Source organism: Lonchura striata, chromosome 8 (assembly GCF_050655825.1).
Source record: "Lonchura striata isolate lonStrDom1 chromosome 8, ASM5065582v1, whole genome shotgun sequence".
NCBI lineage: Eukaryota > Metazoa > Chordata > Aves > Passeriformes > Estrildidae > Lonchura > Lonchura striata.
Genome location: NC_140710.1, coordinates 20,267,805 through 20,287,879, shown reverse-complemented (window position 1 = coordinate 20,287,879; position 20,075 = coordinate 20,267,805). Strand labels below are relative to the sequence as shown.

At 37.4% G+C, this 20,075-nt stretch overlaps 1 protein-coding gene across 1 annotated transcript in view; it reads left to right on the top strand.

The window, feature by feature from the left end:
• LOC110479950 (uncharacterized) overlaps positions 1-20,075 on the top strand; it is a 322,855-nt gene that overhangs the window by 70,086 nt on the left and 232,694 nt on the right. Inside the window, exons 2-3 of the mRNA XM_085585937.1 lie at positions 15,926-15,974; positions 18,151-18,245. The gene's annotated coding sequence lies outside the window, so the exon portion shown is untranslated. The remainder of the gene's footprint in view (positions 1-15,925; positions 15,975-18,150; positions 18,246-20,075) is intronic.

The window sequence follows — 20,075 nt, the reverse complement described above, 5'->3', positions numbered from 1 at the left end:
ATTCCTGGACTCCATAATTTAACATTTTGGACAATCTTAATTAGAAATATGAAGTTCTCTTTGAAATGGTAAAGCAGAGAAAGAATGAGGACAGGTTTCATAGTCTTTGTGTCCAATTAAAAACACAGAAGAAAGCAGAATATCCAAATATTTAGAAACTGAGCTAAGTTACTGATGTGGCTTGTTCATTTGGCTTTCTAAATGTCAGAATGGGTTTGGAGAGCTTGAGTTATTCTATGTGATGGGGTAATATAACATCAAAGCAATCAGAAGTAGAGTGCTTTTCCCCTCATTTTTAAAAGGAAAGGTATTCAAAGCCAAAAAATTGCCCATACTTTATGTGAAAATAAATATCCTATCTCAAATTAAGAAGTTATTAAACTCAAGGAAGTAAAATTGCTCTATTTTTCATTTGGTTTTGATGCTGATCTCCTTAATCACAACTGAAAGCTTAAGATTAGTGAAAGCTAAAACATTACTTCTGCTCAAAAGGAACGTCTTTGAAAAAGAATTTAATTTCTCAATCTTACAAATGCAAGCAGTACTCTATCGGGTGTACATATATCCAAGTCAAAATGTAGAGTTTTAAGTAACTCAGAGGGAATGAACATGGTTACTACCATAGCCCTGTGCAAGACATGTTATACTCTGTTTAAATAACCCTGAATCTAACCTTGGTCATGCTGGAATGCAACCACAGGAAACTAATGAATGATTCTAAGACTGTGGAAGACAGTGAAATTACAGCTGAATCATTCCAGAATAACAGATAAAAATCTGCCCTGGTTATTGTTTTGCTTGACCCAATATGTCCCTAATGAGCCACATTTAATTTTGCTGGTAGGACTTTGGTTGGGAAGGTTACTTTGCACAAAATGGTGACTTTTTTAGAGTTGAGGCAATTGGAAATTCTCATTCCACAAGCTGACAGCCAGAACTATACATGGTCCTAGGCACAAGGCTAGAGGCAGAGCTGTTGTTTGTTTACCAGCTGCTGCAGAGGATGCCCTTAGGTGAGCGCTGTGCCGAGCAGTGGCTCTGCTCCAGGCCGCAATGGGCGTCCCAGGCACAGTGTGGATGGTGGCACTCTGCACAGGCTGCCTTTATCTGCTCTCTCTGGCCACTTTCCTCTCTGGCTGCATTCAAACTTCAAGGGAGGCATTTTACTGAGATATTTTCTTCCTTCTTTCGTGTATTTCTTCTTACTGCTGTGAGAAGGGGATGCACCCTATTTAAAATATTTTATCCTCATTGCCTTGAAGTGAGGGGAAAACAATATTTTTATCTATATCTCAGTTATCCTTTGTTGTTGGTAGCCTTTCAGAGCAGCCGCCTGGAACTGATACAATTCTTAAGGGTTTTACTTCTCTCAGAGTTCTGAATGGCAATAATAAAACAGACCCATGTTACTAGATTCATTCTGTTCTTATATTGAAATGTAGAAGCACTATCAGAAGCACCAGTTATTAATATGTACTATTAGAGCTCCTTCTCCAAACCTGTATTGTGAACAGTATTGAGGGGTTTAAATCCTTGAAGTTGGGGAAGTTTCTGTTGGTGCAGGTCAGCAGAATGAGTCCACCCTGTGTCATGACAACCCATAATTCAGAAACAGAATGTGCTGTAGAAAGAAAATGTGCCTGTTATTTGTTTGCTTGCTTAATTTTGCATGTAAGGTTTTTGGTTAGTTGTTTGTAGTAGCTTTTTGTGTTGTTGTCCAGCTACAAACCAAGCATGCTTTCAAAGAAATGATTCTAAATCTAAATATTTAATGTCTGTTAGCTAATTATGCTTTTAGAACACAAAAACTTTGAAAATCATATCTTTATTTTTAAAATTATTGTTTTCATCAATAGTTGATTTGTCTTATAAATAATTCCTTCTGCAACTCATGCTATAGTTTTGCTCTGAATTTAGAGAAATAACTGCTCTATGCAAATAAAATTGTGTCTGTACAGGCAGATAGCTGTTCCCAGAATACTGATGGACTAATTTGCCCTTAATATCAAGTAGCTTTTATGTCAGAAGTATCTGACATTTTCTGACTTTTGTGAAAGTTGTGTTAATTTTCCTTACTTTTCTCTAAGTATTTAAGAAGAATGCAGAAACCTAATCAAGTGAACCCTACTATAAGCTTTTAATTGGTTTGTCCACAATTATAAACTGACATGGGATAAATCAGTGTTGAGTATCTTTTTTTGAAGTTAAGTGATTATGCCCTCATTGTGAAATTGGCCTTTGATCCCCGTGAGCAAAATGCACACCTCTGATTTGACAATGAAGTATATGATATATATTGTATTTTCTGTACTGAATTATTTATAAAGGCAGAGGGATTTTTAATTATTTTCAGTGTTAGCTTGTGTGAAACTTGTGTTTGAGACTCCATGTGATAGCTAAACAAAGAATTGAGAAACTTCTAAAAACTTTGAAGGATAACATTTGAGGGCTGGGAGCATTTGTAGCCTCAGGCTATGCCATGAAACAGCCACTGCATTAGTTTGTCTCAAAATCCACAGCAGAGTTTTAAAGAATTGCTATGGGAGTATGCAGGGGAGTAGGGGGAAAGCCTTAGAAGTGCTTGACTTCTGGTATTTCTGCATACATATAGGATAAAAGGCACTCAATCATTACCATATCTAAACCGGTTTCATTTTTCTTTTACAAAATCTCTTTGGATTTTTATAAAAGAAATAGGGATGAAAAGATAGAGACTGGGATGGTGGGTGAAAAGAACACTTCCATTTTAATACTAGAACATTTTAAGAGTAGGACTTAAAAACAGTTTAGAAATTATTTAGAGTTCAGGAATGTGTCCATATGTTATGAGTCTCTAATAGGTTACTCACAAGTTTCACGACACATACTTGTTAAAATCACACACATGTAAATCAGAACATTAAAGATTTTATTTCTGGCTCATCCATCCATTCCATGGAGTTGCATTTTCTCCATATTTGTGTCTGTTCAGTTTTAAACTGAATCTTGGAAACACAGGCTCTGTCACCCATGAGGCTTACTCAGAATGATTATTTCTTAATAGCCCTCACATTGAAGTTGTTTACTGCCAGCAGTTGAAATTAAAGGTAGTGCATCAGCCCAAGAGGAAGAAAATTTCCAAATTAGAGGCTCAGCACTTTTCATTTCTCAGGCAGCCTTTTTCAAATGTTCTCAGAAAGCCAATAAGCATTTTAGCAATTTAGGTCTTGGCAAATTATTTTAAGTTATTTGTTTATTAAATCAGTTTAGTTGTAAAATGCTGCTTAAAATCAGCTAGGATTGTGATGTGGATCTGGAATTAGAGCATGAATGTGAAAACATGCTGCCCCAGTGTTTTTTTTGCTATGCTTGGCTCTACCCTACAGCATCACTACAGCATCTGAAACAGGAAGTCTGTGCTTCTGTACCAGAAAGTTCCATATTTCAGAGCAAGGTGTGCACTTAATATTTCTTAGGTTGTACCCAATGTTGGATTTCTTTTCCAGCTGAAAGCTAAGCTCCAAATTAGACAGTATTTTTTTTTTTTTTCAAATGGAGAACATTGCTGTTTGCAAGGTCTGTTACATAGGCTAAGACAGAGACACAGGAACAGAGATTTTCACTTTGCAGACCAGTGAATTGCCTGTTCCTGTGCTAGGGACAGCATGACTGCTTTACAAAGTGTTCCAGCAAAGCCTGGGCCTTAGTAAGGAAGTGCTAGTATGGAAACAAAGCCTCGCAGAGCCAGGCTGATTCCAGGCTTTGGGGACTGCTGTGATAAAGGAACATTTTCTTCAGCAGAGCCCTCCTGCAAGTGCTCATACTGATTTGGGGCAGAGGTGGCAGCTTCAGGGGCAGTGTTATTCCTGCCTCTATGGGCTTCCTAGGAAAGGTTCTTGCTGGCTTGGAAATCTTCGTGGTTGCCTTATTTCACTGCAGCTTGGAGTTTGGTGGTAGTGACAGAAATGGGCCTGCCTGTAATGGTTTTTTATAAATTCTGATGGAAACTTTTTTATTGTGGAAACCTCCAAGGTCTGTATTTGTCACAGAATCAAGTGAGGGCAATTTAACAGTGACATATGCATGTATACATGGACCCTGTTGAGGGGGATGAGATTCAGGGTGGGTGGGTGCAGTGTGTGTGTGGCATTTAAAACATTGTCTAATAGTACATGCATGAGTGCAGAGTGGAACGGGCTGGGAGAAGGAGAGCTATGAGCACTGAGGACAGAGGAACTGCAAATAGCAGTAGAAGAGGAGGCTAAGAGTTAAATAAAGAAATAGTGACAGGAAACATGGATGGGAGAACAGAAAATTTCTTTTGAGCATCTATTTTTCCCTGAAATAATCAGGCAATGTAACCATTAAAAACACATTCAGTTATACTCCTGGGATTATTGCTGAGTGCTAATATCTATGCATGATGTTGCTAATCTATCTCCAACATCTTCCTTTTTGTAGAGCAAGATCTGTAATTCATTCAGTAAATCACTCTTTTACTGTATTTACTTGACACTTTGGAATATACTACAGATCATGGATTGTGAAAAAGGAATACTCAGTATGTTAGGCTATGAAATTTTAGGTCAAGAAAAGTTTTATTTTATATTTCCCATTACTTTTTCTTACTGTAGATAGATTCTAAAATATGCCTACAAGTAGTCTCAAAATAATGAGAAACTGATAATGCTGAAAAAATGCAGCCAATTCAAAGAGTTTGTGTCTGAACAATGTGTTTTCCTCATGTGTCATGACAAGCTTTTTCCCTGAGGTCACTGTTATGGACAGAAATACTGACCTCTCCTGCAGAAGGCAAGTTTTAAATGTAAATCAGCTACATCTGCTGCTTTCTGATTTCTAGGTGTAAAAAAAGTTTCTCATCTTTCATAAAATGATGTAAGTTGATGGAGCTAAGGTTTCTTCCAAACTGGAGAGAACTTTTAATGTCAAGTTTTGTTCCTTTACACGGCAAATTCCATGTAATATAATTTCTTTCATTAATTTAGTGACCTTTATGTTTAAAGCAATCAGGAAAATTGTGAAAGACACCATTGATCTAATGGTTTGGATTTTTCTCATTTTTAGTCTACATTTATTCACAGCAAGACATTGCCTGTTTTTTTGGGTTGGTTTTGTTCTGGTTTTTGTTTTGTTAACAGCATCAAAGTAGTTCTTCAGAGCTTTGGCCCTACTTGTTACAGTTCTATTGTTTAGTTATTTAGATTTAACACCAACCAACCCCAAACCCCCTTTACTTTCAGCTCATTGTTTTGCTGTTCAATCTGAGGATCTCATTCTGTACCAATTCTAGTTTAAATAGCTCTTCCTTGAAGGGAGTTGATGAGTGTATTGTGCATCGATCCAGAGAATGTCTTGTAGAATTCTATTCTTTTTCTTACTTGGTGTGTCCTAAAGTCATAATATAATCTCTTGGTCTGTAAAACAGTTTTATGATCATCTTCCCTTTCCTTCATGTGCCTCAATTCCAAGTTAGCTAAGAAAATTACTTTCTTGTTATGCAATTGAATTTTGATGCTTTTCCTACTGCAGTCCTCAAGATTTCCATCTCATTGATAACATTATCTTTATTGATGATAATGTTACTTTCTCACTCCTATTTGTGTCCATGCCTTTGATAAGAGTACTAAATGAAATACTTAATGAGAGTAACCCTGGGGAAATTTGAAATTACCTGTTTCTGACCAGATGAGTTCCCTTTCATTGCTGTCATTTTCCTTTCCTTCCTTAATTCCTTGTATGTTTTAAATTCAGCTGCTAATCCTGGCTTCCTGACTTTAATGCAAGCTCTAATGTGACACCATCTGTAATGTGCTCCTGGAATCCTGTTAGATAAGATTTTTTTTGTACCTCACTTGTGTTGTATTGAAAATCTATTGGAGAAAAGCTGTCAGGTTAGTCTAGTGTGATCCATAGCTGGCAAAATCACATTGAGCTACATCTTGTTTTCCAGGTTTATCTAAGTCTTTAATTAGAGTGTTGCATGCTCTTGAGGACAATCTGTTGCACAGTGTATATTTGGGGGGTTTGTTATTTATCTGGGTTTTTTTTTTTGGAGGATAGTGGTCATGGTTATGTTTGAGTGTGTACTTTGAAAGGGGCAGTAGAATTAGTGAAAATTAGCTCCAGGGATAAAGGCATTGACAACTGCAAGGCTCCTAAGTAAAAAAATGTCAAAATTAATTTGTGTTGGAAATTAGATTTTTCTAATAACAATGCTAAGCCACTTAAGTATATCTAAATAAACCTGAGATTTACTTATATTAAATACTGCTGGACAAGATTTTTTTCCTCCTACTGTGTAGTACTAGTGACTCAAATGAAATTCAACAGATATAACTGAAAAGGCAGAATTTCATCTATTTAAATTTCATATGAGTCTTAGGATACTACAGGGAGAGCACTTCTGGAGAATTTAAAATTTTGCCAAAGGTCAAGGAGCTTTTTTGCATCCCTGGAACATTTCCACTCGATGTAGAGAAAGTTGTCATAGTAACACTAAGAAAACCTAAAAGTCACTTTTTTTTTTTTTAATGCTTGCAGTTGAAAATAATGTTCAAATTATTGCTGTAAATTTGCCCAATCCCATCCCATCCCAACTCAATTTTATTTACACACTGTGCCATTGCATTTGTTGTTCAATGCAACTATTTCTACCTTAAGTAAGGGAGTATTTAATTGCAGAAGATTTTGATTCTATGTAAGCATTAATTTAGTAATTCAAGGCAGATGTATATGATAGGAAGTAAAATATTGAGTAGGAATGATTGGGGGAAAGTGGATTTTAATCATATTCTTTAACTTTCTGGAAAAGTGCTTCCTATACAATGAACCAACGTGAACTCTGTGATTGTGGGATGCTCATTAAAGGTTTGCTGAGTACTCCATCATACATTATATATCTATGAGATGGAATTTAGGAAGGAAACAACTGTGACCACATCACTTGCATCTCTCAGTATTTGAACAAATAATTGTCATTTCCCAGACACTCATTTCCATAGGGAATGTGCACATACAATGAAAGAACAATGCAATCTGCTGGAGGTCAAAAAATCAACAGGCTTCATTATGGCCCACTCAGTATTCTATTTATTATCCCTCTCATGGACTTGTGAACAACTCTACAGACTTTTGAATTCTATGAGGTTTTTAATTCATTTAAAGAGGCTTGAACTGAAACCAATTATTTTGTCATTTTTTCCCTGAATTAGAAGTAAGAAATGATGTCTGCAGTTGTAATGACAATTGTATAAGCATTTTTACAGCTTCTATATAGGTGACTTGCTTTTGGTCTGGTGTTCTAATAGGTAGATTAGCAAATAGGATTTCAATTTGTACTTGTTATGCTGTCCCTGTTTTTATTGCATTTTCCTCTGCCACCCGATATACTCCAAACTGATCCCATTGAAAATGTGGGATACCTGCAAAATTAATTGGTATCACTCTAAGATTCTGTTAACTGAAACAGCTATTTCCTGACCTAAATCCATGTGTCCAAATTTAATTAAAATGATGCAATCTGCTGTTTTTCTTATTATCTTGAACCTAATCAAAGTTCAATGGGCTTTCTGGAGGAGAAACAGGCACCGTGTTCAAACAAAACCAAAGCAAGCAAACAAACAGTGCAATGTGATGTGATAAATACAGGCTGGTTTTTATTTGAAGACATGCATTTCTGGTATGATTAATAAATTTCCATGTTTTTCACGTGAATAATAGTAACAATGTTTATATGTAAATGTTAAAAGGAGTAAGTTTCCAATTCATTGCTTATATAAAAGAATTTTAAATATCTAGTCCTCAAATTTGTTGAAATGGAAAGTTTGGGACCTGGTGTTTTGTAGTTTTGGGGTTTTTTTTGTGTTGTTTTTCTTTTTAATAACTTAATTCAGACACTTTAAAATAGTTTACTAAAGTATATAAAAAAATAATGACTTCTTTTAAAGAAGCATGGCAATTAGTTTTGCTTTGGTATTTAATTCCTCAATCTGTCTCTTGTTTTGAGTTTCTATATTTCTTCCTTTCACTATTCATAAAAATATACATGAGGTTTTCCAATAAACGGAAAGTTGGCATGATTTACAGTCTTAATCCTGTTGATCTCTGTTTTAATCTATGTCAGTTTGGTCCTAGTAGGTGATATTCCCAAGAGTGACACAAAAAGTTGATAATGGCCCATAGAAACTGTGGTTATAAGAATTGCTGTTACTAGAGTTGGTTGGTATTTCTGTGCTCAGAGGTAGTTTGGCTATTATTTTTTCATTGCTGGCATAATCCTGGCTTTTGAGACTGATATCCTGGAGGGCTAGTTGTTATCCAGTGAGTGACGATGAAGGTTAAATAATGCTACGTCACTGTTCTTTTTTGCTTAGGAAAGCTGATTTTAGAAAGTCATTTTCTCCTCCTTTGTGAGCCAAAATGTTGGACTTTAAGTTTTGTTATGGCTGTGACATCCAGCTTAGCTGGAAACACCAGCCTGGATTATTGGAGAACAATTCTTGCCCTAACTTTAATATACTTTGAAATATTTGCCAGGATGTACCTTTGCTTTGTCTTCTCAAAGAACTGTCAAGTATTCCTAAAAAAACCCCAAAACATAAAACCCTACCACTTTCCCTAAAATACATTGTTAAATCTCAATATTTGACACTATCTTTGTCTTTGACAATTTTCTTTTCAAGTAGTTCAGCATGTGGTAGGAAGGATATGATATTTGCAGATAAATAGTCCTTAGAGAAATGCTAAAAGTGTGCCTGAAATGAAGAGGTAGAAAGTTTGAAAACTCTTTCCCTTGGGGCATTCAGGTTCTGGCTAAAAGTGGGTACTACACCTATAGGAAAAATAAGGAGAAAAAGAGAAGAGATATTAACTAGAAAATCCTGTGCTGCAATCACATTCTGGACTTGACTTCAAAGAGACTCTTCTAATGGAATTACCAGCAGTTACACTCTTCTACAGAAAAATGTCATTACTTCTTGATATGCCTTTTACATGCAAGACATCTCATTTTCTGATGTAGACTTGCATTTATATATATGTATATTAGATTCAAGGGTAGGTAGTGGTGAGTAAAAAAGTGCTATCTGGACTTGCATGAAGTTGGAAAGAGTCTCTCCGGGAAGCAGCTTGGAGCTGAGCTTTTTGTTTAGGAATTTAAGAGCAAAAATTCTCCCTGTTTTTTCCCTATACTTCTTTTAGCTATACCTTCCCAAAGCCACATGATTTGACATTCCAGTTCTAGCTAAATAACTGAAATAGAATTAGTTTCTTTTTTTCTGTAACTAAGCTCAAACGTGGCTACAGTTATGAAACTAGAAGCATGTCTAGGTTGAAAATTGTGTTTTCTCTGCCAGTTACTGAGGTACAAAAACTTTGCAGGAAAGCATCTATAAGGGCTTGGAAAAACCAATCAGTAGAAGGATGATATTAGTCTAAGAATCTGTGTTTCAGCAAGTTTCTGAAATGGGCCCAGGTGGCTGCCAAGAAAGTCTGTCCTAGAGAAGTGTTCCTCAGAGCAGGGTGGTGCTCTGGGTAACCATATGGAGAAGTCACCTGGCCACAGTGACTTGGGGGCAAATTTTAAATGGCTTGTTGGCATAATCTTTACCCCTACTATTGTTCTAATAGTCTGGGTAATACTTTGCACCTGTGCTGGATGGGTCCCTGTTTCCTGTGGAGTTCAGAATTCAGCAGGGCCCAAGCAGTGTGCCAGTGGTTCCCAGGGAGTTGGGACTGGCACGTTTAACCCCCAGCTGCAGCATTTCCCAACTTTCTTGGATGGCTTCTGCATTCATTTTCAGGGTTTTTTGACAGGTGGTTTATTTAGTGTGGAGTGGCAATATTCAGGTAATAACTCAGTTCACTAACTTTAACTCCCTAGGTGAGGGCCAAAAGGGACAGAATCTCCTCTAAAAGCACATTTTAATTTGGAGAAGAGGAAAGGGGAGATGGAAGAATAGGACACACCAGAGTTAGTAGTCCTGCTGAAATAAAGTAAGCAGAACAAGTAAGAAAAAGCTGTTTTCTTGTCTCCTCTCTGTTCTCAAAGTTATTCACCCCAGTACATTTTCATTGCAGATAAAATTATGCAAACTTATTGCTGGAAACATTACTTTGAGCATGAATGCTATTTGATTTTTCTCCTCAAACTTCTCTGAAATCAGGATTAACACATCAGGATATCAGGAGAGTGAATGGTGCCACCTGTTGCAAGGACATTTACAAGGTATCCTGTCACTAGTGGGTCAGGAAGTTTTCAGAGGTGGGAACAGCTTAATCACAGCTGGTGTTCCTTAATTGATCATTTTGTTAGACTGACCACATTGTCACTGACAGATGTACTGCCTAAAGCAGCATGAAAATTGCATCATGACAATATTAATTGAAGTCACTGTAAAAATTAAGCCCAGATGTTGAAGGGTTTCTAGTTTTTTAAATTCTTGTGTGTGTTTGTGGAAGTAATTCTGAGAAGACTAATAGGAACACAAAATTTGGTGTGAGACTTTATCATCATAAAAATAATTATATTTTCCTGTGCATTGCCAGAGCTCCTATAACTGTTGGCTCTGTCAGATGCTCAGAGCTTTGGCTTTCTCTGTGTACATGCAGCATGTGCACATGCCCACCTGTGGTATGAGTGCACATGTAAGTATCCATGCATACTTTGCATGTGAATTCCAAGTGCCCAAGGGAATTAGGTAGCATAACTGTGAAGAAATTCTTGGCTATAAGGCACTCACCCAGATCCAAGAAGCAGAAAGCAGAACTGAGTGAGCAGAGACTGGCACTACCCAAAAGTGAATTGCAATGAAACCTGCACAAAAGCTCTGCAGATCAGCTACCTGGGATTTGCATAACTTGAGCCTGAGCTCATCAGACCTTTTAGGAATAAAGCCCAAGCCTGGGCTTCAGACTGCAGGACTATGAAACCATTATTTTTCTGTCAGTTCTGACATGTTTCTGGGTCCCTGAGCACAAGGTGCAGCCTGTGCTGCTTTGAGCTCACCTGTGCTCCTGTGTGCAGCTCCTGAGCAGCTCCTCAGGAGGTGTGGGAACACCCACCCCGGGGCTGGCAATTTGGTGATAAGGTTTGTCTGGGCAAACTTTTGCCTTTGTTTCTCTCAGGCTTTGGGAAGATCATAGTCACTGTCTTTTCTTACTGAAGAGTGGGTTTGAAGTTGCAAAGTGTAGGGATGGGCATGGGGTTTAATCATTTCCTCTCTGTGTGCACCTAATTGTTATGGCATGCAATGAGCATTTGCCATTGGATTTGATTAACTAGCTATAAAAGACAGTCCTCTCAACATCTGCTGGATTTGGTGCAAGATTTTTCAAACTGTATTTTCAAAATTAGCAACTCCCATCTGTATTTTGCTCAGTCTTTTTAGAGATTTTTGTTTAAATTGGTTTTAAGGGGATTAAATTGGGTAAAAGGGAATTTGCACTGAATTTTTATACTGTATACAGCTATAATTACACTTCAATAGTTCTCACATATTGATTTAGGATGTAGCAGACTATGGTCCTCTTTCCAATAATTTATCTCTGATGCCAAAATAACTCCTGAGGAGAATTAGGAACTGTTTTTATAGATAATTTTAGCAGAGATGTTTACAAATCTTATCGTCTTGCTGAGTGGCAAGTCAAAGATGAAAGAATCTCTTCAGTCTTAAATATATTGCTCTCTAATACTTTTATTACTTACACTTGTACGTATGCTAAGTGTAGTTGACTTGTTAGTGTCAAAGAGGAGTTGTAAGCTGACACAGAGGTGTGAGACTCTTTCTTTTACTGGAATAGCAATATAGTGTTCTGCTCCCTGATAGATGAGGATGGTAAATCTGCAGTGTGTAATCCAGCTGCTGCCTTGACAGACTCAGTAGTGGATGTACAGCTTGCTGAGCCCTGAAAGAATAAATATCTGAAAAGGAAATTATGTTTGTATTTTCTCATTTATTTTGCCCTCTATATATAGAGGGTGTCAAGGCAGTTATAGCACATAGGCAGTTATATAGTTCCAACAGGCAAGGAAGCTTTAATGGGAAATTGTAGAGGTTTGAGAGGATGATCAGGTGGCACCATTCTTAGCCTGTCTGCAATGAAGAAATCTATACAGAATCTGCTTTAAAATTAAAAGAGGAACATGAATGACCATTTCTGAACATCCTGCTGTAACAAATGATCCAGTTTATCTGTGGTATGTGGTTCATAATATTGTTACTTATAAAGAAAAGGATATATTGTTACACTTTAGAAGATTTTATTAGTTCAGACTTCTGATTTCTCTAGATTTTTTTTAAAGAGGTTATGTTGCAGGGTGGGGATGCAATACAAACACTGGAAGTGCTGAAATGTCACATTCAGTATAGTTTGCTTTTGATTATTCTGTGTTTACTGAACAACAGCTTGATCTTTCCATTTGACCCTTTCTTGTAGAATTCCTCTCTCTCTGTGCTATGTGACCTGTTTTGTCACTTAACTCCCCTACATGCTTTACTTTGGAGATACTGAGAAGTGTTTGCTGAGTATTTCCAACACCCCACTCCACTCCTGGTTTACATTTTTTATGTCTTTTACACCTGGGGGCTGCACTAGTATCCTGAATTTGATGTTAAAATTTTATTTGTATTGTAGGTTTTGCACCACTGTTGATGCTGCAGAGATCCCAGTGTGTGTGAGGGTTATCCTAATCAGTGTCTACCTATTTGATTATGTGATAGTAGTTATGAGTAGTTATGAGTTTGATGTTTTAGTTGCAGTAGATGAGATGTAGGTTACTAAATCCAAAGCTGAAGAGGACATGGAAACATTGTTGAGTCTGAAGAAATCTAGGGAAAAACTGCTAGGCATAAACATTTTGTAAAACATCTCAAAACAAAACAAAATTATTCCTTTTGCTCAAATTCATATTAATGACTGATGTAGATTGGACATTACAAAAAAAATTAGTGTGTTTTGGGGTGATCTTAGTCCATATTGCAGGCTTGGCAAACAGTAAGAGTGAAATTCAGATTCGATGATAGTTGTTTTGATTCTGACATGACCAGGGCCAGGACTAATCTTTGGAAATTTAATTATGTTAACTTTTCAGGTTATTCTGCTCTAAATTCTTTGTTGCCATTAGGATTTTGTCCTAGTGATTCCCTATACAATAACAATGAATTAAAAGCAAAGGCTCTGGGGGGACCTTTCCTCAGCCTTCCAATGCTTAATGGGGCCTTATAGGAATGATGGAGACAGGCTGTAGCAGGACCTGTTACAACAAGACAAAGGGTAATAGTTTTAAACTAGAAAAAGATAGATTTAGACTAGGTTACAATACCTAGTGTACAATACCTATACTTTTTTGTGATTTTTGTGTGAATCACTGGCACAGGTTACCCAGGGAGATTGTGGATGCCTCATCCCTGGAAACATTCAAGGGCAGGTTGCTCTGAGCACCCCAGTCTAGCTGAAGATGTTTTGGCTCATTTTAGAGGTGGATGTGTGTGATTAATGATATTTAGAAGTCCTTTCCAACTCAAAATAGTCTATATTCTAATGAAAAATTTCTGAAATTCCAGTTTATCAGTACTTCTTTTAGAAAAGCAAGAAACCTTTTAGGACTGATGGTTATACATGCTTGGCTCTGAGAGGAGAAATGTTATGAAAGATAATAAATACACTGCTCCACTTTAGCTAACATCTTCACATCTTCATCTGGAGGATTTTTTTTTTTAATTAAGCATGCAGAACCTTGATTTCTCATTTCTAGAAAACACATATGTTTTACATGTATTTAATTTTTTAGTAAAGTAATTGGTGGCACTATTGTATTGCAGTGTCAATGCCATATTGGGTTAAAACATTGATTCAAAATTTTACATATCTGGTATTTCTAAATGTTCAAGTAATTATCTTTATTGCTTCAGAAATAAATATGGAAATTATCTGAGGCAGTACAACTTTGCAATTTTCTCTTTAATGATTAGGTGTATTGGAATTATTTTCATATACTAGGCAGTTGAAAGAGTATGTTTTTCATTCATTTCAGGTGTTGAATAGGAAATCTAAATGGATCAATAACTGATTAACCAAAATCCTGAGAATGCAGTTAGAGGAAACAAAAGTCTTTCTGTCAGTAACTTATTATGGCATCTCACAAATTGCAATTAAGTTACTCTGAAACTCTCTAAGAACTCACTAGAGAAAAAAATAAAAACAAACAACCTTGAAAGCACTCTTTTATTTTGCTGCATGTACAAAGTCACAAGATTCAAGTGGAAAACATCACACTGGTGGAAATGCTTGGGTTTTTTTTGTCTGGGCTACAGCATGCTTGAGGAAAATCCTAGCTTGCATTTACCAAGTTTGCTTTTTTTGCTGTAAACTTTGCTCAATAGAAATTGCATGGCTTTGCTGAACTTAAAACTTCTCAGTTAGTATGGAAAGGAAGGAATTCCTGTAACTTCATGAAGTTTTAATAACGTTTGAGGTAGGACTGGCCATTCAGCTTGTTTAGTTTCTTTTCTCTGCTACGTGGGTCAGATAAATTATCAGTCTAACCCAGCCTGTGTCTGCAGCAACAGGTGATGGTGCTGTGTGAGAGCACAACAGCCAGGCCACTTTCTGCTGCCCCGTGTACTCTGCTCTGCTCTTCACCTACCTCCAGCTATAATGATCGTGTCAGAGGTGTTGTGGGGCATGCAGTGAAGATGAAACAGTAGAAATAACAGATGAAGCTGTCTGGAGGTTTTTTTTTTTTTTGAAACTTTTCCTGCTTTGTTGCACAAAAAAATGTTAGTTTTTTAAAACAAGGTGATGCAAAGCAATCTTTCAGTTGACCCTCACAAGCTCTATTGCATCTCACTTATCCACTTTTATTTTTAGCCAAATGTGTTGCTCTTACTTTTATAGAAAGGAAAAAAAAAAAAAAAGAAGATTAAATAAGCCAGCCCTTTTCATCTTTTCATAAATACTTGCAGAAAACATTTCTCTAATACAACTTGGGCAAAAGCAACGCAAGAAAAGAACAACATTTAAGTAGTTCAAATTTATGGAAAAAAAACCAAAACAAAACAAAAAAACCCAAACAAAAAAACAACAAAAACAAAACAAAACAACAAAAAAAAACACACACAAAAAAAACAACCAAGCATGTGCCAGACTTTGAAGGTTGCCATATTTGTGCCAGGAAAGTTCTGGAAACCTAGATTTTTGCCTTTGACCATGACCCCAGTCCTCCTTGGCAGGCTGAGCAGTCAGGCTTCTGAAGTGCCCTGGGACCCTGTCCAGAGTCACTGGTAGTGAAGAGAAGGCTGAGGGCTTCCCTTGAGGCTCTGGGCGCAGCCAGGGAAGCTGCCTGCCTCTGTCAGGCTGCCAGAGTGACACCAGGACAGCCTGGCCAAGGGGGGAGAGCAGGGCCCTTGGCCACATCGTTAGAGCACTGCATCTGCTTTGGCTTCAAAAGATGTTTGGAGATCATGTCCCTACTGGAAATCAGTGGCAGGTTCCCAGGACTTCACAAAGTTGTGCCCTAACTAGTGCCAACCAAAGAAAAAATACAAAAACAGAGTAGCCCCAAATAGGAAAGCACAGTAGAATATTCAAATTTGTTCAATTTGTTAATTTTATATAAACTGTTATATTTCTCATGCTTATGTAATATCAAATAAGCATTGAGATGTGTCTAAAGGGTGTCCCAATCCCATTACTGAAGAGTTACTGAGTTTAGGAAGAGCTTCTAGCTCCTGATCATCAAGCAAGGAGAATTTCTCCAGGAAGAGTGTGTTTCCAGACAACACATCTGCATCCTTATAAAGAAACAGGTATCAGCTAAGGCCTAAGCTGAGCATTACAGTTACTCTTGGTGAAGTGATAATGACTCTTTGCTAACAGTGTTATCCTTAGTTAACCCTCGTAAATTAATTTTTCTTTTCTGCAGCAGATTATATACTAAGCAGAGATCCAGGATTTGTCCTCTCACTCTCTCAGTGGTAAGTAGAAATCAACTGTGTTCCTCTCTCAAGACATGTCAGGGACTGATGAAAAAGCTGGCATTAGAATGACACCTCCCCATCTGTGTTTCTATATTTTTATACAAATTGTTCTATCAAGTGTACAAAAAAAAAAAAAACAACCCATATTTCAGGACTTGTTCCTTTGGCCCTAAGTATGTTTCTTTAATCTGACTAAGGTGGATGTTGACTCTCCACTGCTTATCTTGTACATGCTTAGTAATCAATCTCATGCTCACTTGATATGTGAAGCTCATGGGTGGTATTTGCTTATCTCATTTGATACAATTTTTGGCAAATTCTGCCTTCTGATAGATGCTCTGTCACAGTGTTTTAAGGGGAAAAAAATGCAGCAGATAAATTTCAACTTCAGGGCCTCCTCTAGCATCTTCGACAGGTCTGTAAAAACAAACTGATGGATGATGTCACAGGAGCCCTGAAGGAGTTGCACAGTAATGACCACGATCATCAGGCAGAATACTTTCTCATCAATCTCGACCAGGAGAGAAAGGACTGTTATTTTAATGCAGTAGAAACATTTTTAATGGGGTGTTTAATGGGGTTCTACACATATCTTATATACTGGTAATATACTGAAACATAAGGGAATAATTTTCCTTAATAATATTTTTAAAGGTTCCAGTCTAGAGCTTGTTTGTTTAGATATGCATTTTTTTCAATTATTTTGAGCTTTTATATCTTTTAAGTTTTGTCTTAAACAGGTCCTGAAACCAATAGCTAATTTTCTTCTTGCACAAAGTTTACACTGAGCTAGTTCTAAATAAACAGTTTTGTGCCTTTGAAATTTATTAGCAAATTTTCTGAGAGGTAATACATTATCTGATTTGCAAGCATGGCAACAAGGGTGTGGAAATTTCAGACAGTGATCATTCTATAGGATAAAGAAACAATTTTAGAAGTCGGAGCCCTTTTCCGTTGCTATTGTCTGTGTTGCTTTTACGTAAGTTAAAAATATTTTGCTTTTTCTTTTCAAATTGCTTGAGCTAGTTCTTTATGTACTGCATGGAAATAATAGGAAACATTTTTTGTTGTGGAAATCATCTGCTTGGCTTTTCAAGCAGTGCTATTTGTCTGTGTCTCGATGCACATCCCCAGCAGAGGGTTGGACACTGAAATGCTGATTTAGCTCTGTCCCCCTTACACAGGGCAGCTGGACCTGCAGTTACATGTGTGTCCACTGTGCCCTCATGGTGCCCCTGGCTGTACCTGGAATATTGTTGACTCTTTTCTGGAAGGTTGTGCAATTTCTGAAAGCTCAAGTAGTAAGAGAAGACAATTTTTCTCCTAAAATAAATGTTTATGTTTAGTCAGTGAACATTCCTGTGTATTGCCTTCCAAACCAAAGGGGAAAAGCTGTCAGCTGCTCTAAACCTGCATCTAATCTAAATTTCCAGATCCAGCATTCCCTGTGTACCAGTAACATGGACATAGAGGGAACCTTTTATTGTCCCCTTAGGCTGCACAAAGATCAGCTGTGCTGAAGCCCTGTGCTATCAGCATCAGCACTATCTCCAGAAAAAGTTACACTCCAAGAGAGGCAAAGGCAGACCACTCTTCTCTTTGTGAATGAAAACACTGGTGTGCCTCTTTCAGTGTCATTGCTTTGGAATCTGTCATCTTACATAGGCATGGCTGGGTGTTTGCCTTTTTTTTTTTAATTCAATGCATTTAAAGTAGCCTACCTTGGTTTTTGCAGGACTTTACTTATAAGTAATCTTGCTTCTTGAAGAGTGCACTTGAAGGAGCGAATATACGGTATCTTGGAATTTGAAATTTCTGTGTGATGTCTGGCTGCTGCAAAGTTTAATCTTCTCTATGAGTTAATTTTTTTAGAGGAAGTGGGGCTTTGTATCCTGGCTGAGACTGTATTCAGTGTCTGGAGGTTTGCAAAAAGTGTTTATTAATTTCTCTGTTATCTAGAATTTGCCTGTTCGTGCAATCAAACAGATGAATAAAATAAAGATTTGGAGAATATAGATTATTAATGGATATTTTGTTCTGACCAGTGATCTAATGGCAGACTGTCACTTGTCTCCTCTGACTCTATTTACAACTGTCTGCAATTGAGACAGAAAATAATGCTCAATTAGATAAAAAATGAATTTTTAATTAATTATTCAGTGCTATCTTGCAGAGCTGGAATGTGTCCAATGGAACCTGGAAGTGCTCCCCTCATCATATGATACCATGAGTTGAATGAATTCAGCAGTTGAATCCAAGCTGGATGTGGTATATATCCATTCTCCTCCAAAAAGTATATTGTTGACAGCCTGCTGTTCTCTGTATTCTTCCTGTGCACTGGACTGAGATTTTTTCATTTCATGCATCATCATTCACAGCTTGCTGGAGTAACTCCATGAAGTCAGTACATATCCCTCATACACACAAACAGAAGAGGGAACAATATATTTTTGCTGTTGTTTTGAAAGCTGTGCACATTTGCATAGATATAATTTTCCTTTTCACCTGCTAGTGAAGTCTATTGGGCAGGAAGGAAGGATAACCTCTAGTTATTTTAAGCTCTTTGTAGGCTTGAAGTCCATTACTAATGTGTTAAAGAGTTTGGTTTTCTTTATGATTTAATCACTTCAGTTAATATGAAAACAACCTTGATTTAAAAGAAGAGATATTGTGTAGTCTAGCTGAAATCACCTTGATAATGCTTCACCCCTAAGAGTTAAGACATTAAATTAAAACTTGTAAGTGTCCTCTTGGCTTTGATCTAGGTGTGCATATGGACTTAAAGTTGCATATTCTGCTATGCAGCCTCTTCCATTGATTCATGAGGATCAGCAAGAAACTGGTTCATTGCTTTAAGAGTTTCCTAGTGTGGGGAGTCCTCAGCTGGTGAGGAGGGAGAATCAGGGATGTGAGGCAGGAAACTGATGTTATGTGGGCTTGACCTTAGCATGCCTTTTGCTACCTGGTATAGTTTAAAACATCAAAATTACCTAAAATGGAATGAGTTGCTATGAAGTTTTTGTATCTCTGTGATGGGAAGTGCAATGTCTTTTTCCTTTAGTCAGGGTACACAGCATGCTGCTTATGCTACTCATGCTGCAGGCTGTAGCTGGGAACCTTTGGCAGCAGTGTCAAACTGGGGATCTCCCACTGCTGGTTCTCCTCTCCGTCCCCTCCCTGATCTCTGACTGCTGGCTCGTGTCTTTGTGGTATCCTTTCAGTTGTGGAATGAAAAAAACAGCATCCCCTGGTAGGGATGGCAGATGGAAATGGGACTCCTTGACCTGCCTGTACCACTTCATGCTTCTGAGGCCTCAGCAGCCCTGGCTGGGAAGATGTGAATGCAATGACCAGAGTACCAGCAGCAGAGAAGGGGCACGGGTGTGTGGATTGCTCATAGCTGACAACTCTCATGAATCTTGTCCAGAACACAAAGTGTGAGGGTTGAACTGAGGCTGGGTTTGGAGACTGATAAAATAAACATGTGATTTAGGTGCTGATTAAAGATGTATGTGTTTGGGATGGAAAACAGCAGGGAGTTCTGAGAGGCAGAGTAATGGGGAATTAACAGTGTAAGTGCCATGTTTCAAAGCAAGATGGAAAAGAAGGTGGCTGTTTTGAGGCTTATTGCTGACTCTCAGAGACACAGTATTAGGAAAAATCTTGCTGGTTTGAGTTTTTCTTTGTTTCAGGAAAATCGCCTCATATATTCTTTATTATTAAAGACAACTACATCAGATTTATGTGAGATTGGTCTTTCTGACTGGTCAAGTGAAAAAAAAAGTTGTGTTTGGATTTTGATTTTGGTTTTTTCATCTTTTTTGAAAGTTGGATGTTATTTTTTCAGAAGCAGTGTTTCAAAAATTTACCTTTTCAGGGTAAACTTGATTCAGCACTTAATATTTCTAATTTAGGATAGACCTGATTTCCTATGGCAACTGAGCCCTGGTTTCTAGAAGTCATATTTTTCCCATAATTTTTTTTTTTAGTTGGTTGATTGGACAGTGATTTGGTTTTCAAATCGCTGGTCTGTGGCTTTGAAACTGCATCCTAAAGCATAATATATGGAATAAAGTTTGCTATGTTATTTCACATTTA